The sequence below is a fragment of the Hevea brasiliensis genome, chromosome 10 (assembly GCF_030052815.1).
Source record: "Hevea brasiliensis isolate MT/VB/25A 57/8 chromosome 10, ASM3005281v1, whole genome shotgun sequence".
Taxonomy (NCBI): Eukaryota; Viridiplantae; Streptophyta; class Magnoliopsida; order Malpighiales; family Euphorbiaceae; genus Hevea; species Hevea brasiliensis.
This window is the reverse complement of record NC_079502.1, coordinates 76,421,934-76,439,841: the sequence shown is the minus strand read 5'-3', so window position 1 is coordinate 76,439,841 and position 17,908 is coordinate 76,421,934.

Here is a 17,908-nt window from a genome sequence, read left to right as displayed (position 1 = left end):
TCAGAATTTTTATATTTCATTAACATATATAATTTGCTAATTAAGTACATAAATTTGTCAAGTATAGGATATACAAATGAAATTACAATTACTATTTCACATTACAATATAAGTAGTAATTATAATGTACAGATTAGAAAACATGCTTAAAATGAGCCCTATCTACATGCATTGCTGAGGAGGTGACAACCTTGAACTCTTCTGACACTTTTGCAGATCTGGACTCCAAAAATATCAGTCGAAGTACCTGCACGAGGAAACAATTCCATCGTCCTAAGCATTTCTACTTAGTAGTGCAATAATATAACAAGAAATAATATATACAAATAAAGAAAGAATTAAATCATAATTCGGATACTTAGGAATCAATTTAATTTGGTATGGTATTTCTAGTATCAACTATCTTATATACTAGTTCGTTCCTCTTTGGATGTCACACCTTACCCCTCTGTAAGGCATAATATGATCCCGTATAATACCTAATGAACTACTAAACTTCACCTACCAATAACTTATTAAGTACCCTACAAGGGATTTTAAAAACATTTTTCTTACTTTTTGGAAGTGGTGAGCATTTTCTTACATTTAATATAAGTTTCAAAGCTAGCTAAAATTTTTGTCCACTTTTATTTTTACAAAAATTTTGGAAAAATTTCGGCAGAGTGCCGTCTGTATTTTAAGAAAACAGTTCTTCACAAACCTGTAAAAACACTTTCAATAATTTATTTCATCAACTCAATAACTACCACAACAAACTTCAACATCATTTCTCAAACTCCAAAATTCAAATCAATAATTCACAACTCAATATTTCCATTCATTTTTCATTAAAGTAAAAACAAATTACATTTATCAACCACTTTACATTAGCAAATCCAAAATGATATTATTACAACTTTATACAACTACTCACGACCAGTTTTTACATATACATACAGTTACATACACAAATATAAATATTACATTTAGGGTATAAATTTATACCTGACAAAACTTCAGGAAAGGTGGCTTTAAGATCCTCAGCAGCTCACTTTGCTGCTCCTCTAATCTCTATATCTGCGACAGCAATAACAGCCATCACTCAGTACTATGACTCAATGGTGCACAATATACTAAAATAACATTTATGCACAATTTAAATCATACTTATTCAAACACATTGCTGAAAATGGAAGAGATATGAAAAACATGATTTATAAACTTTTAGTCCAACAATTTCGTTTGGGAATTCTCAAATCAATTTCATAAAAACACACAGTTATATGATGCCATTCGAAACATATTCATCTCAATAGTCGGAGGCTTATAAGAAATCACAAGGCTAGCTAGCTCAAATATATGGGTACCCATTCAGTTTCTTCTTCTACTGACACACACCTCAACACTTCAGCCAGAGAAGGAATCAAAATTTGAAACTAATTTCTCCCACTAGTCATGCTAGTGAGACATTCAAATATATGGTCATGACACTGTGGTTTCAAAACTGTGTTAGCAATTTACTAAACATTTATTGACATTTGAAACACATATAAGTAAACTTTAAACAATTTAAGTCAAAAGCATAATATAAATTTCAATACAATTAATTCACAATTTAATATCACAATTCATTCAAAACAATTTGTAGGAGAAAATTTACAGAAATTCTATGTTGTGCACAAACCTTATACGAGTCACCTCTTGGCCTTGACTCGATGTTTCGGGTTCTTTCTTAGTATTCTTTTCCACTGAAACACACAATTTCACAGTGTTTAAGTACCATAAATTATCATAAGTCCAAAAATAATTTCAAATATAACTTTAATATGCTTAATTTGACGTTCTTTGAAATTTGTATTTTGGAGTTACTATTCACGGCACTATTCAAGTCAATTTGTTGACTTTCTAATGCTTAATAGGTATGGGAATTCTAATTTCACCCACATACCACATTTTGGTTACCTAATTTGTTGGTTTTGGTTGTTTTCTCAAACTTCAAGTCCCTTAGGCATAAATTTTAAATTTTCAGTTTTGGTGTTCATTATTGCACTGTTCCATTGGTCATGTTGCTATGATAATCTGGCTAAGTTTTCTTCATAGAAGTTGTTCCTTATTGTCTTAAATTTATTTTTCTTTTTGAATCACTCAATTTGGAGTTTTGTAGCCTAAGTTATGGCAATTTGAACATGGCTGGTCAGATTTGGTGTTACCCAGAATTCTGGGCAAATTCTGGATTTTTGGCAACTTTTGTGGTTGATTGCAGGTGGATTTTCAAATAGATTATAATCAAAATTTGGGTTTTTTTTCTTCATGAAAGTGGTAGGGCTATATCTTAGATTTCTACTGGTAAAACTTCAGGTCATTTGGACCTTCCTAGACCAAGTTATGGTCATTTACGTAATACTATTCATTTGGTCATTTTTGTACAGGTCAGTGTGCCCAATCCGGATTTAACCCAATTGTTCACTAAGTTATGGTCACTTTCTGGGAAAATTCTGGATTTTTGTAGCCTAAGTTATGGCCATTTGAACATGGCTGGTCAGATTTGGTGTTACCCAGAATTCTGGGCAAATTCTGGATTTTTGGCAACTTTTGTGGTTGATTGTAGGTGGATTTTCAAATAGGTTATGATCAAAATTTGGGTTTGTTTCTTCATGAAAGTTGTAGGGCTATATCTCAGATTTCTACTGGTAAAACTTCAGGTCATTTGGACCTTCCTAGACCAAGTTATGGTCATTTACGTAATACTATTCATTTGGTCTTTTTTGTACAGGTCAGTGTGCCCAATCCGGATTTAACTGAATTGTTCACTAAGTTATGGTCACTTTTTGGGCATGATTCCTAAATGAAAAATGTGTCATTTTGTGTCTAGTTTCATTCCCAATTGGCCTTACACCAATTAGGTTGGTAAATTTTCAGTTTTAGTCCTTAAAAAGGACCTAGGTTATGCTACTTGTAGATTGACCCTCTCCAATCCTAATTTAAACTTGTTTCTAACAATTCATACACACCACAAATGGTCACAATTGACCATTTCTCAACTCAAATAAGGTCAATAACATAATTTGGCAAATTCTTGAATTTTTCTTCAATTTTTCACAATCTCCAAACCCTAGTTACATACATTTCAACTCTAATGCAAATTTAAAGTGTATATTCATGATTTATAAACTTAATTCACTACAAATAACCATTCAAGACCATCAAACTCATTCATATCAAACCCTAACCCTAGTTGGACGAATTTCATGTTTGGCCCAGCATCAATTTTTTTCTTTTGATTTTAAGTTAATATCTAAGTTACTTGAGTTAAACATACAAATAAGAAACCAAAATTTTCAAAGTAAATTGCTTACCTCCACTTGAATTTCAATTCTTCAATTTCACTCCCTTATTCCCTTTCTTTCCTTCTTCAATCTCTTTCTCAAGTTGATCTAACAAGTTTTTATGGAAGAATTTGGGGCAAGGTAGGGTTAAGTTGGGTGAACTCAAGCTTGAGATCAAGCTTCCATGGTGGTTTTGTAATGGAGAGGGAGAGAGAGAGCTTAGCCGGCCAAAGAAGAAGAAATGAAATGATGTATTTTTTTTTTCTTTTCTTTGTTTTATGTATAATTATCTTAAGTTTTACTTAGTCAAAATTTGCAATAAATTAAAATCATTTATGATGTCATGGTGGGGTCACTTGGATGATGCAATAAACTTTTCTCTTTTTTTTTTTTGAATTTTTCATCTTAATTTTTCCTTTAGTTCTTTAATTTAATTCTCGATCCCAAAAATTTCTTTTCTTCGATTTTATTAGAAAGTTAGGTCAGGAGTCAGCTCCAAGGGTGAATTGACCAAATTGGCCCTCGCTGGTTTAATCCGGTTTGCAAGTTATTCGATATTTCTTTCGGATCCCTGACCTAATTATTTGACCTACTTAATAATTCTTTTTCGTGATTTTCTCCTTTTCATTGTGTTCACAATAGTCCTAAGGACCGCAGCGTCACATTTTATGATTCAAAATTTGAGTTTAGACTGACCTCACAGTCATTCCCGAGAAGGTCATCCATTGCTGTGACTCCCAGTTCATTTAAATTTTTATGTTCTGTTTTTCTTCTTTATACTTAACTATTTGGCAATTACTAATTATTTGTGTTCAGGGCTTAACTAGGTGTCCTAGAGATGGTTCTCATTCTCTTGATTGTTCGGACTGACACTGGTCACCAGAACAATAAAATATACCAGGCTATGCAAATAGGGGTGTTACATTGGAAGTACTAAGTTATAGCCTTTTAGTAATAATACCTAGTATACAAATTAATCTAACTGTATTGTATTTTAAGTCTCTATAGTTCTGCAAATTGTATTTTTGTTATGTTTCTATTGCTAATTTCTTTTACTCATTTCATTCAATACTTAATTTAATTGTACTGAAATTTCATTATACTTAACTTAACTTCCGGAATTAAATAATGTTTTAATTGACTGCCCATGTAACCTATACACTGATTAGACTGGATAAATGGATAAACTAGCACTGGGTACCTATTACCTTGAGCAATCACCCCATCAGTCATAAAGTATCTCCCAGTGTGCAAACAGTGTGGCTAAAAAGCCATATAATCAATTATTAAGGCAATAAGCCAAGTATAATAACATAATCTGTATAGCCATAGGCTATTAAAATCACAGTGTGGCATAATAAGCCATAAAACACAATATGGCATAAAGCCATTTACAGAATAGCTGTCAGAATCCTATTGGCATGCCAACCTATCCAAACTAGTCACTAGGCAAACTAGGGCATATTATAAGGTTACATATTTAATTCTTTATTCTTAGGGTTTATACGTCTTTATGCCTTTCATTGGTCAACAAAATTGTTGTCCTTTTTATGCATCATGGATAGGTTGATTCTAGTATCACATGTCACAATTATTCAGTAGATCATCAGACATATCACATTTCATATCAATTATTCTGAAGTACCATTGTGCTCAAAGCATTTTTCCTATCTCTGATAATAAGGATTAATGTCCCATTCATACATTCATGTGATTTATTAAGTCATTATGTTTCTTATTCAGATTACTAGTCAAACATAAACGTTGACTTTTTCACACTGAACAGATATGTTGGATCTAGTTGCACTAGGATTCCTCATTTTCAGTTTATACTCGTTGGCATTAATTTCCAACTTAATTCAAGGCTAATTATATGTGATTCCAAATTTTCAGATTTCATGGCCAATGTTTACTGTTCCATTGGGTTAGGTTATAGGGTGAAATTAGTAAAATTCTCTTCATCAAATTGTTTCTTATTGTGTCTTCTTTAATTCCCTTTTTGAATTACTCCGTTTTGAGTTGTATAACTCAAGTTACGGTCATTTAACCATAACTAGGTCAAATCTAAATTTCGACTTCCTTATTAGGCATTTTCGATTCTGACTTTACTAATTTATTTGGACTGTTTATAATAGCATTGAGGTCTAGTATTCTTCATAAGTATTGTTGCCCTATGTCTTAGGGTCAATAAGAAATTTTACTTGTAATTTGTCAAGTTTCATAGAATTATTTATAGTCAAATTATTGACTTGGACTCAAAGGTCTTATATTGGCATGGTCCTCAATTAGGTCAATGGCTTTAACCTTAAATTCTGGCCTTATACATTTATAATCTCAGAAAGTTGCCTAAAATAAAGCTTTAGGTCTCTTTCTTAGCTTTCCAGATTGGTATGGCTCATTACATTTGGATACTTCTTGTGGGAGATATGCCTATTTGAATTTTCTGGAAATAATGGTCAATTGTACCAATTCCAAATTTAGTGTGCTAGATTGGTCTAGCTAAATGTCATGTTTCCATTGATTTTTAGCTTTTGATCAAAGGAGCAAATTTGTAGTTCTATATCTTATTGAAATTTTGGCACTGATTTTAGGTCATTCTGAGTTGTATAGGCTAAGATATGGTCAATTTGCTAAAGCTAGATAGATTGCATTTTCAATGCAACTTTAGGTCATTTTTAGGTCAAGTTCAATTCTAGCAGATTTAGTATCCTAACTTGGGCAAGCAATTTGACTTGGTTCTGGTCATTTTTGGGCTTTGGTGTATTCATAAGAGTTATAGCTCTATATCTAATCTTTCTAATGATATTTTAGGTCATTTGGACCTGTTTTGAGTGAGTTATGGTCAAATGAGTGACTACTGTTCATATGGTCAAATTCTGGGTTGGAATGGTTCTGGACAGTTTTGATACCTCAACTTGTGCAAGCTATTTGACTTAATAAATGGCATTTCTAGGTTCTGTGATCTTCACCAAAGTTGTAGCTCTATGTCTAAGCTTTCCAACGGTATAAATTTCAGGTCATTTGGAGTTGTGTAGACCAAGATATGGTCATTTTACTATGGCTGGTCAAGTTACACTTATATTGCACTATTAGGTCATTTTTAAGTCAAAGTCAATTCGGCCAGTTTTTGTAACCCAACTTGAGCAATCAATTTGACTTTCTTAATGGCATTTCTGGGCTTGGTGGTCTCTACCAAAGTTGTAACCCTATGTCTAAGCTTTCCAACGGTATAAATTTCATGTCATTTGGACCTGTTTTCACTGAGTTATGGCCAATTTTGTGAATACTGTTCATATGGTCAGATTTAGTGTTTACACATTACCAAATCCGGATTAGGTCCAATTTATGGTCACTTTCCGGACAGAATTTTAACAATGTTTCTTCATGAAAGTTGGCACATTTTGTGTATAGTTTTACCTCCAATTGGCCTCATACCAATTGGGGTCACACAATCAGGGCTATAGTTCCAAAGCATACTGCCCTTATACAATTCTTAAATACCAATCAACTACACATTCAATACCTTAGCTCCCCATACCTAAATTCTGGATTGGTAACATACTAACATCATTCATACATCTCATTATGGTTAATTAGAGCAGTATATACAAATCCTCAACATACCAAATACAAACCTAATTCACAAAGTCAACATTAACATAATATCCACATAAAAACACCTAATAATTACATATAATTCCAACAATAATTTACATACACTTCCATTAATCCCTTGGTACCATAATTCATCAAGTAAATTCATGAAATCAAGCACTCTTCATTGAACCTCAAGGCTGCCAAAAAATCACCATTGGCCAAAGTCTTCCACAATTTCTTTCAAACCCCAATTCTAAAGCTCATTGACACATACACATGGAATTAATTCACTAACACATCAAATTACTTTTCTCAACCTTAATTCCCATCAAATTTTCTAAGAATAAACCACTTACCTTTCACTTTCATGGCTGTCCAAAATTGAATATATCAATAACTCATCAAATCCTTCAAATTTCTGAACCATTCAACTCATCTCAACCTTAATACAAACTTTAATGAAGCAAGGGATGAAAAACTAGCACTAACCTTTTGTGGAGCTTAATCAAACTTCATCAAATGCTACCCTTTTTGCTCCCTATGTGTTGCCCATGATGTGTAGAACAACTTTAGTGAAGAAACTTAGAGGAAAAAATGGCTTGATCATAGGTTGATGAAGCTTGCTTCATGGACGTCCATGGATGAACTTGGGAGAGAAAATCAAATTTGGCAATGGTGATGAAGGAGTGAAGAAGATGAAATGATTTAGTGGAAAATGCTGTCCACTTATGGTTTTATACCCCACTAACCATTTAAATAATAGTTAAAATAATTAAACTTTCATAATTCTAATTATAGCCCCATATTTCCTTTAATTGCATTTCATTTATAATTTCATTTTTTTATGGGATTTTCAAATTTTAATTCCACTTATTTTTAATGGACATTGAGGTCAAAAGGCAACTCTAGGTGTCAAATGATCAAAATGCCCCTCTTCGGGTTGCATTTCGAATTTTTTGATGTTACCGATTTACTCCTTGTACCGCCGATTCCTTAAATTTTTTTGTTTTTGTTTATACTGACTTACTAAATTTTCTTTGACATTTCCAATGTCAATTACACCTTAGTAGACCTTTAATTATGTCCCGAAAATATTTCTCTAAGTTCCCACAGTCTAGGGCTAATCAACAGTCCTCGCCGTAACTTCCCGGTGTGGTCATCTATCACTACGGGTTCGGCTCATTTAACTTAGTCACATTTTATCTCTTTTATTTTTTCTTAATTTTTCTCATCACATATTTTATTATTTTATGCTTCCTCACTGTCAATTAAGTGTAGTTCCAGATATTCTGACTTTCTAGGGTAGGCTTTAGTCGTCAGAAAAGTAGGACGTACGGACTACGAAAATGAGAATGTCATAGTAAAAATTTCTGAAAATGGAATGGAAGAGGGAGATTATTCCGTAGAGCAATCTGTTTAGGTTGAGGCCCAAGGGGAAGCCCTAGCCCTCCAGAACATGAGTGGTTCAGCCACTCCAACTCCTCCTTAAGCGTCGTAGTTCCCTGCTCAGTTTGAACAGCAGATGGCTGTGTTATTTCAACAAATTGTGGGAAATTTACCACCACAAGCTCAGATGCAAGCACCAGCAGCACAACCACAGCCCCCATGTAACACCCCTCACCCGTCTACAGTATAGCCGAGCAAGGCGTGCTACACGGCGTGTTGGAACACCTAGTCTGTGATTATTTCATTTCTTGAACTCAATTTGATTTTAAGAAGTCTTTTATGTAATATTCATATCATGCTGATACCACTTTCATACTTTGATAAAATCAGTTTTTCAAAAATGGTAATAAAAATTTGGCAAGGTGTCGTTTGTATTTCAGACAAACTGTCCTTCCAAACCTGTTGAAAACAATTTAATATGATAATATCAAAATCTCAAATATTTCACAGTCTCTATTTCTCAGTAAAGTCAATAGACTTTTACAGTCATTAAACAGTTCCATAATACAGTCCATAATAATTTAAATATATCTAGAAAATCTCCATGTTATTTAATATGTATAAAATATTACAAACTTTAGAGCTTTCATAACATTACAAAATACACGGCCGAATTTCAAAAATACAACAAAAGTACAAAATACAAGATATCCTAAGTTCTACCATGTATGCAATGCAGTGCAGATTACTCTGGACTCCTGTGCAGATCTGATGTCTCACTCGGTCGTAGGTCAGCTGGGCTCCCCAGTTGTGTCTCCAATACCTACGCGTTACAAAAGCAACGCGCTAAGCAATTTTGCTTAGTGGTGCCAAATATAAAGAAATATACACTAAAATAAAGTAAATGAAGTGTTTATGAATTTATAACATCGATATACTTTGCAATTGCTGATTCTACTTTTATTTGCTAATTTTTGGTAGTGTTGTATGTTAGTAGACTAGATTTAACTATTTGAGTTTAATAATACTTGAATTAACTACCCGTGTAGCCAATACACTGACCAGACTGAATAAACGGATATACTGGCACTGGGTACCTAGTACCTCGGGCCGTCACACCATCGGTCACAATGTGTCTCCCGGTGTGCAAATAGTGTGGCTGAAAAGCCATATAGTCAATCTGGCAATAAGCGAAGAATAAATACACAATATATATAGCCATAGGCTATTAAAGTCATAGTACAGCATAATAAGCCGTAAAAACACAGTATGGCATGAAGCCATTTACAGAACAGCTGTCAGAATCCTATTGGCATGCCAACCTATCCAAACTAGTCAACTAGGCAAACTAGAGCGTATTATAAATTAATTGTTTAATTCATCAATTTTTTAGAGTTTACTAGCTATTATGTAATTCATAAGTCAATGCATATGTTGACCTTTTTAGGTACTATGGATAAGTTGTTTCTAGCATCAACATGTCACATATTGTAATTCAATATGCTGCCAATATAGTGCAATTTATCATTTTTATAGGTTGGCATTCATTTCCAAATTGCTTCAAGCATCATTGTATATAAATGTCAAATTCTCAATTTTTGGTGTGCTAGATTGGTCTAGCTTAAAGTCTTATTTCTCTTGGTTTTTAGCTTCTGGTCAAAGAAGGAAAATTGTAGCTCTATGTCTTATTGCACTCGAGGCAAAATTTCAGGTCATTCTGAGTTGTATATACCAAGATATGGTCAATTTACTAAAGCTGGACAGATTGCACCTTTAGTGCAAAATTTGGTCAATTTTAGGTCACTTTTAGTTCTGGCAGTTTTGGTACCCGAATTTGTGCAAGCTATTTGACTTGGTTCTGGTCATTTCTGGGCTTTGGTGTCTTCATAAGAATTATAGCTCTATGTCTAAGCTATCTATGGTAAAAATTTCAGGTCAATTGGACCTGTTTTAAGTGAGTTATGGTCATCCTAATGATTACTGTTCATATGGTCAAAAATCTGGGTTGCAAGGTTACCATTCCGGATTTGGTCATGTTTAAGGTCAATTTCTAGGCAGAATTTTGGCAATATTTCTCCATGAAAGTTGGCCTATTTGGTGTGTATTTTCATCCCCCATTGGCTTCATACCAATTGGGTTCACATTTTGGCACTTATGGCCTAATTTATGTACTGCCATTAATACACAACCTGCACAAGACACTTACACTTCCAATTTGATATTCCTTCTCCTCCTCATTACTTCAATATTCAATCAATAGCACTTCCCTATATATATTGTACACAATTCCAGCAAGCATATTGGGCAGAACACTCAAGTGCTCAATGCACACAATTCACCATTCAAGTTCAACATTCACTTCCACCAAAATTCAACATATCTCAATATCAATATTACACATACACTTCAATATACTCATACTTCAATATCAATTACACATGCTGCCCACAATTTAACACTATCATATTTCATTAATAAACTTCATATTCACACACAAATTCATGATATTATAGGCTGCCAAACATGGCAGTTTGCCAAAGCATCAAGGTCCCATTTCAAACCCTTAATTCAAGCACTAACATGCACATACTTAGTTTTAACTTACTACATCTTCCATTTGAGTTAATCAACCATAGTTTCCATCCATTAGAGGTAATAAAAACTCAAATACAACAAATATTCATGGCTACCGAAAATGGACAATTATATATCTCACTATTCTCTTCATTTCTCTTCACCAAAATACTCACCTTAACCTAAACACAAGGTTTACTAAAGCAAGGGAGAGGTTTTGGATACTTACTACTTTTGGAGCTTATCGAAACTTCTCCAAATCTTATTTTTCTTGTTGCCAATATCTTCTCCAAGGTAAGTAGGCAAGTTTTAATGAAAGAACCAAGTGGAATGGCTTGATTCAAGGTTGCATGAGCTTTCTCACTTTCAGCCATGGAGTTTCTTTCATGGAGGAATTCGGCTGGTTTATGGAGCAAGGTTGAAGATGATGATTTCTGTCCAAAATTGACTTAGATAAGTGTCCCATGGCTGGAGTTAGTGGAGCATTAAGTTCCATTTTAATATTTAATTAGTTAAAGTTTCATAAATTAGATTTTATCCCCCATTTCTTTCACTATTCTTATAATGTATCACAATTTAATTTTTAATGACATTTTTTAAGTGTAATATCATTTATTTTTAATGGACATTGAGTCAAAAGGAAACTCTAAGTGTCAAATGACCAAAATGCCCCACTTCGGGTTATATTCCCAATTTTTTTGGTAACATCGATTTTGGTCTGTTTCTCAATTTTTAGTTTTTCTTTGTACTAATTTATTAATTTTTCTTTGATATTTCTAGTGTCAATTACATTTCAATAAACCTTTACTTACGTCCCGAAATTTAATTCCAAGGGTTCCCCGCGATCCTGGAGTTGGCAACGGCCTTCCAAGTGTGGTCACCCATCGCTGCGGTGCCGGCTCGTTTAACTTAGCTTCATTTTCTCTCTTTTATTTTTCTTTGATTTTTCTTGTATTTTCTTTTTATTTATTTCATCATTATATGTCTGTTCACTATCACCGAAGTGTAGTTCCAGACATCCTGACTTGCCTAGACTGATATTTGGCCACTTGAGCAACAGAACGTACAGAACACATACAGTAGGGATGTTATAACTCTTCCCCTTTAAACAAAAATTTCGTCCTCGAAATTTACCTGATGTGAAGAGCTGAGAGAACTGTTGCCTCATTGTTTCCTCGCTCTCCCATGTTACCTCTTCTGTGTTGTGGTGTCTCCATAGGATTTTCACTAGTGGAATTCTCTTGTTTCTGAGCTCTTTTACCTCTCGTGCCAAGATTTTAATTGGTTCTTCTTCATATGTCAGGTCAAGTTGTACCACAATTTCTTCTATTGAGATGACATGTGAAGGATCTGATCTGTATCTTCTGAGCATCGAGACATGGAACACATTATGTATCTTTGTAACATCCTCACTTTAGCTAGTCCATATAGTCTACTGTTCAGGAGACCAATGTCAGTCTGGGCAGCTAGAATGTTTGAAATTATAAATAGACTAGAGTGAGGAGTTATAAATAAACCAAATAATGCTCATAAAAATCAAGAAAAATTTTTAGGAACGAAATACACTAAGGTTAAATGAGCTGAAACCCCAGTGATGAGTAACTCGAAGGGGAAGTGACGGTGAAAGCCATTAGCAACCCTAGACCCGAGGAAAACTTCATAAAATAATTTTTGGGACCTTAGGGAAGGATTATTGGGTTCCAATAACAATAAAATATTAAGAAAACACAAGGAAAATTTAATCAATCAGTACACATAATTTTAGCCCGTTAAGCCAAACGGAGGGCATTTTGGTCATTTCATCTTCAGAGATGATTTTTGACCAACTTGTCCATTTATGTAAATAAATTATATGACATAAAATATGAATAAATATTATTAAAAATTTAATTGAAATTAAGTAGATAAGAAAAGAAAAGAAAATGAAAAGAAAATGGGATTTATTACTTCATGCTTATGTAAGCATAAAGTAATTAAAATGCATGGCCAATCAAAATAAAGAAACATAATTAAAATACATTAAAATAGAGAAAAAGAGGTAGAATTCTACAAAAAATAGCAGCCATCCTCATCTTCTTCAAAACGTCCCTCAAGCCTCTCCCTCAATCCTCCATAGCCAAGCTCACCAAAAGCTTGCTTTTCCTAGTTTTCTTCTAACAAAAACCCTAAGTGTTAACACAAAAGCTTGCTCTTTCATCTTGGTGAAGCTTTTGGGAGTAAAAAGAAGTGTAAAGGAAGAGCTCTTGCAAGATTGAAATTCACTCCATTAGAGGTTAGTGACTAAACTTGATTTTTATCTTTCAATTCATGTTGAAGGAGTGGTATTTGATGCAAATTTACAATAAAATTTAGTAAACATCATGTGTATGTCTTACTTAAAATTCTAGCAGCCTTGAACTTGGTTGAGTTTTGAAGATTTCTTAGAATTAAAATGATATTGTTGCTGCCCTTAACACTAATGTATTGGTTAGGAAGGTGAAGTGTAAGTAATGCAACAATCTAGAATGGTGGAGCTAGGGTTTTGGACCCAAATTGAGACTTTGTTCATGTATTTGGTGAAATAGAGTTTTAATGGTCAATTACTGACCATTGGGCTGTGCATGAATAAGAAATGAAGTGGTTTGTTTAGTGGGAATTAAAGTTAGTGTGGCTACCCTTGGTGACCTGCAGGACTGGGCATGAGTCAAGTAGGTTTGGGCAGCAATAACTGGAGTTGTAGAGGTTCAATTGGTGCAAGGCCAATTAGATATGAAACTAGACACATAATGGCACAACTTTGGTGAAGAAACTATGCCCATAAAACGAAACCATATTGACCTAAAGATTGCCCTAATCTGGGTGGCCTGCATTCTGCCTGGGCAAAATGACCAAATAAACAGTGTTTATTTATTTGGCCATAACTCAGTGTAGAAAGGTCCAATTGAACTGAAATTTTACCAAAAACAATATGAGATATAGACCTACAACTTTCATGAAGAAACCTAACCCAAATTATGACCATAACATATTCAAAAAGTGACCTGCAGTCACTGCTCAAAATACTATAGATTTGGTCAGTCCAGAAAATCTGGAAAATTTGTAATCCGGCCATTTGTGGTTTTTGGGCCATAACTTGAGCTAAAAAATTCCAAATGGAGTGATTCAGAAAAAGAAATGTAACTAGATAAAATAAGGAACAACTTTCATGTTGACCACTTTGCCAAAATCCCACTGCAAAAATGACTAATGGAACAGTAAACATAAGGCTTGAAATCTGAAAATTTTGAACAATTAATATTAAGCTTAGAAATGGTATTGGCAACCAATACCAACAATTTTAGAATGCAAAATGTGGTATATTGGTAGTATTAAAACTAATGTACCTATTGTCTATGCAAAAATCAACATTTTTATTGACTAATAAAATGAATAGTAGCACCTAAACTTAAATTTCAAGAATTGTATAATTTAAGAGTGTAACATGCCCTAGTACACCTAGCAAGATTGGTTTGGATAGGTTGGCATACCAATAGGGTTCTGTTAGCAGTACTGCATATGGCTTCATGTCATTCTGTGTTTTATGGCCTCACGTGCCATTCTGTGACATAATAGCCTTTGGCTATGTTGATTGAGTTGTTATACTTGGGTTTTATCGCTGATAATTATTACAGCTTATTAGCTGTTCTGTTGCACACCAGGAGACACAATGTGACCAATGGTGTGATGGTCTGAGGGACTTAGTATCTAGTGCCAGTTTACCCGTATATCCAGTCCAGTTTACTAGTAGGGGTTACTCGAGCAATGATAATTAATCTTACAAAATTTTAATCAAATGTTCGAAATTAAGTCTACCTAAAATGTGAACATACATTATGCATATTTATATTATTTTAGTTATTTTATTTTATATTGTCACCTCTATGTAGAATTGCTTAGCTCATTACTTTTGCCACGTGCAGGTACTGGAGACATAGCTGGGAAGTCCAGCAGACCTCATACTGAGTGAGCTTTCAGATCTGCACACAGAGTTCAGAGTCACCTCACATTGCAGTGCATTTGGTAGGACATTAGGCCACTTTTGATATTTTGGTATTTTGTATTTTGTAAACTTCTGTAATGTATATTATTTACTCATGTAATTATGCTTTTGATGTAATTATCTATGAACTATGTTCAGTAATAAATGTGAGCATTTCTCATTGAATTGGGTGTGATATGAAATGAATTGAATTTTGAGATACTGAAGTGATTTGGTAAATTGTTAAAAATATGTTGGTGGTTGACTGAGATTGAAATTATAATTATATTGGAAGTGTTTTTAACAGATTGAAAAGAACTGCTTTTCCAATTTACAGCCGGTACTCTGTCAAATTTTCTATAAAATTTACGGAAAATTCAGATTAATAAAAAAAATTTAAAATAAATGAGTAAAAAAGGGTAAATTGAATTGAAATATGATTTGGTGCTCCGGCACACTGTGTGGCATATCTTGCTCTACTACATTGTAGACGGGTAAGGGGTGTCACAATCTTATCTAGCTCAGGTGGTAAGGCTAATCGGTAGGCTACTGGTCCCACACGTTCCATAACTTCATATGGGCCAATAAACCTAGGGCTTAATTTTCCCTTTTTCCCGAATCTCAACACATTCTTCCACGGTGATACTTTGAGAAATACCTTTTTCGCCAACTTCATACTCAATGTCCTTTCTTTTCAAGTCAGCATAAGATTTCTGTTGGTCTGAGGCAACTTTCAAATTGGCCTTTATCAGTTTCACCTTTTCCTCTATCTGTTTTATTAGGTCTGGCCCCACTAGCTTATCTTCACCCAATTCAGTCCAACATACAGGTGTTCTGCATTTTCTCCCATACAATGCTTCATAGGGTGCCATTTGTATGCTAGCTTGATAGCTATTGTTGTATGCAAATTCTGCCAGTGGAAGGTATCTGTCCCAACTTCCCTCAAACTCAATAACACAACTTCTCATCATATCCTCGAGGACTTATCACATATGTTCGGTTATTATTATCATTATCAGTTCAATTTATTGTTTACAATAACTCAATGAGTTTCAGAATTTACCTGGATTATTCTTTCTGACTGTCCATCCATCTGAGGATGAAAAGCCGTACTAAAATGGAGTTGTGTGCCCAAGGACTCTTGTAATTTCTTCCAAAATCTAGATGTAAACCTCAAGTCTATATCAGATATAATGGAAAGCGGAATTCCATGTAGTTTAACTATCTCACTGATGTACAATTCTGCTAGCTTTTCCAGTGAATAGTCAGTTTTGACTGGCAAGTGCTGATTTGGTCAACCTATCCACAATCACCCATGCTGCATCATGCTTATTCTGAGTGAGAGGTAGACCACTGACAAAGTCCATAGTGACTCGGTCCCATTTCCATTCAGGTATGTTTATGGGCTGTAACAAACCTGATAAAACTTGATATTCTGCATTGACTTGCTGACATGTCAAGCATCTAGTTACATAGTCAGCTATGTCCTTCTTCATACCTGGCCACCAGTATCGGAGTTTCAGGTCATGGTACATTTTTGAGCTTCCTGGGTGCATAGCATACACACTGTTATGTGTTTTTCTCAGAATACTGGTTTTCAATTCTTTATCATCTGGAACACACACTCTTTCTTTATAGTACAGGCACTAATTTTCTTTCACTTCATATTCAGTTTCCTTCCCTTCAGTTATTTTGCCCATAACAGCCATTAATTTCTCATCTGTCTTCTGCCCATCCTGTATCTGTTGTAACAGATTTGGCTTCACTTGCAACTCAGCCAAAATAACTCCATCATGAGTTAAGGACAGTTGGGCATTCAGAGATCTTAATGCTATAATAGATTTTTTGCTTAAAGCATCAGCGATTACATTTGCCTTCCCAGGGTGGTAGTCAATCACACAATCATAATCTTTCAGGAATTCAATCCATCGCCTTTGTCTCAAATTAAGTTCCTTCTGGGTTGGCAGATACTTCAGACTCTTATGGTCTGTGTATATGTAACATTTTTCTCCATAGAAGTAATGCCTCCATATCTTCAATGCGAAGATAATTGCTGCTAACTCTAAATCATGAGTAGGGTAATTCTTTTCATGTGGCCTTAATTGCCTGAAAGCATATGTGACCACTTTCCCTTTTTGCATGAGTACACACCCTAACCCGTTGTGTGAGGCATCACTATAGACTACAAAGTCTTTTCCAGACATTGGCTGTGTTAGCACTAGTGCCTCTGTCAACATAGCCTTCAGCCTCTCACAACTAGTTTAACACTTGTCATTCCAGTCAAATTTCATATTCTTGTGTAGTAATTTGGTCATTGGAGTAGCTATCAGGGAAAATCCCTTTACAAATCTTATATAATATCCAGCTAACCCTAAGAAACTTCTGATCTCAGTTATATTTCTGGGAGGCTTCCATTCCATCACTGCTTCAATCTTCTTGGGATCCACTCTAATCCCTTCTGCTGATACTACATGTCCAAGGAATGCAATCTCATTTAACCAAAACTTACACTTGGAAAATTTAGCATACAGTTTCTTCTCTTTCAGAGTCTACAGAATAATTCTCACATGTTCATCATGTTCTGCTTTATCCTTGGAATACACCAGAATGTCATCAATGAAGACCACTATGAACCGATCTAAGTATGGATGGAAGATACGGTTCATAAGGTCCATGAATGTTGTAGGAGCATTTGTTAACCCAAATGGCATCACCAGGAATTCATAATGCCCATACCGTGTTCTAAATGCAGTCTTAGGCACATTTGCATCCTTAACCCTTAGCTGATGATATCTTGATCTGAGATCAATCTTAAAAAACACACAGGCTCCCTTCAACTGATCAAACAGATCGTCAATTCTAGGCAATAGATACTTGTTCTTCACTATTACTCTATTTAACTACTGGTAGTCAACACAGAACCTCAGTGTCCCATCTTTCTTCTTAACAAACAATACCGGAGCTCCCCACGGTGATACGCTGGGGCGTATGAACCCCTTGTCTAGTAATTCTTACAGCTGGATTTTTAACTCTTTCAATTTAACAGGTG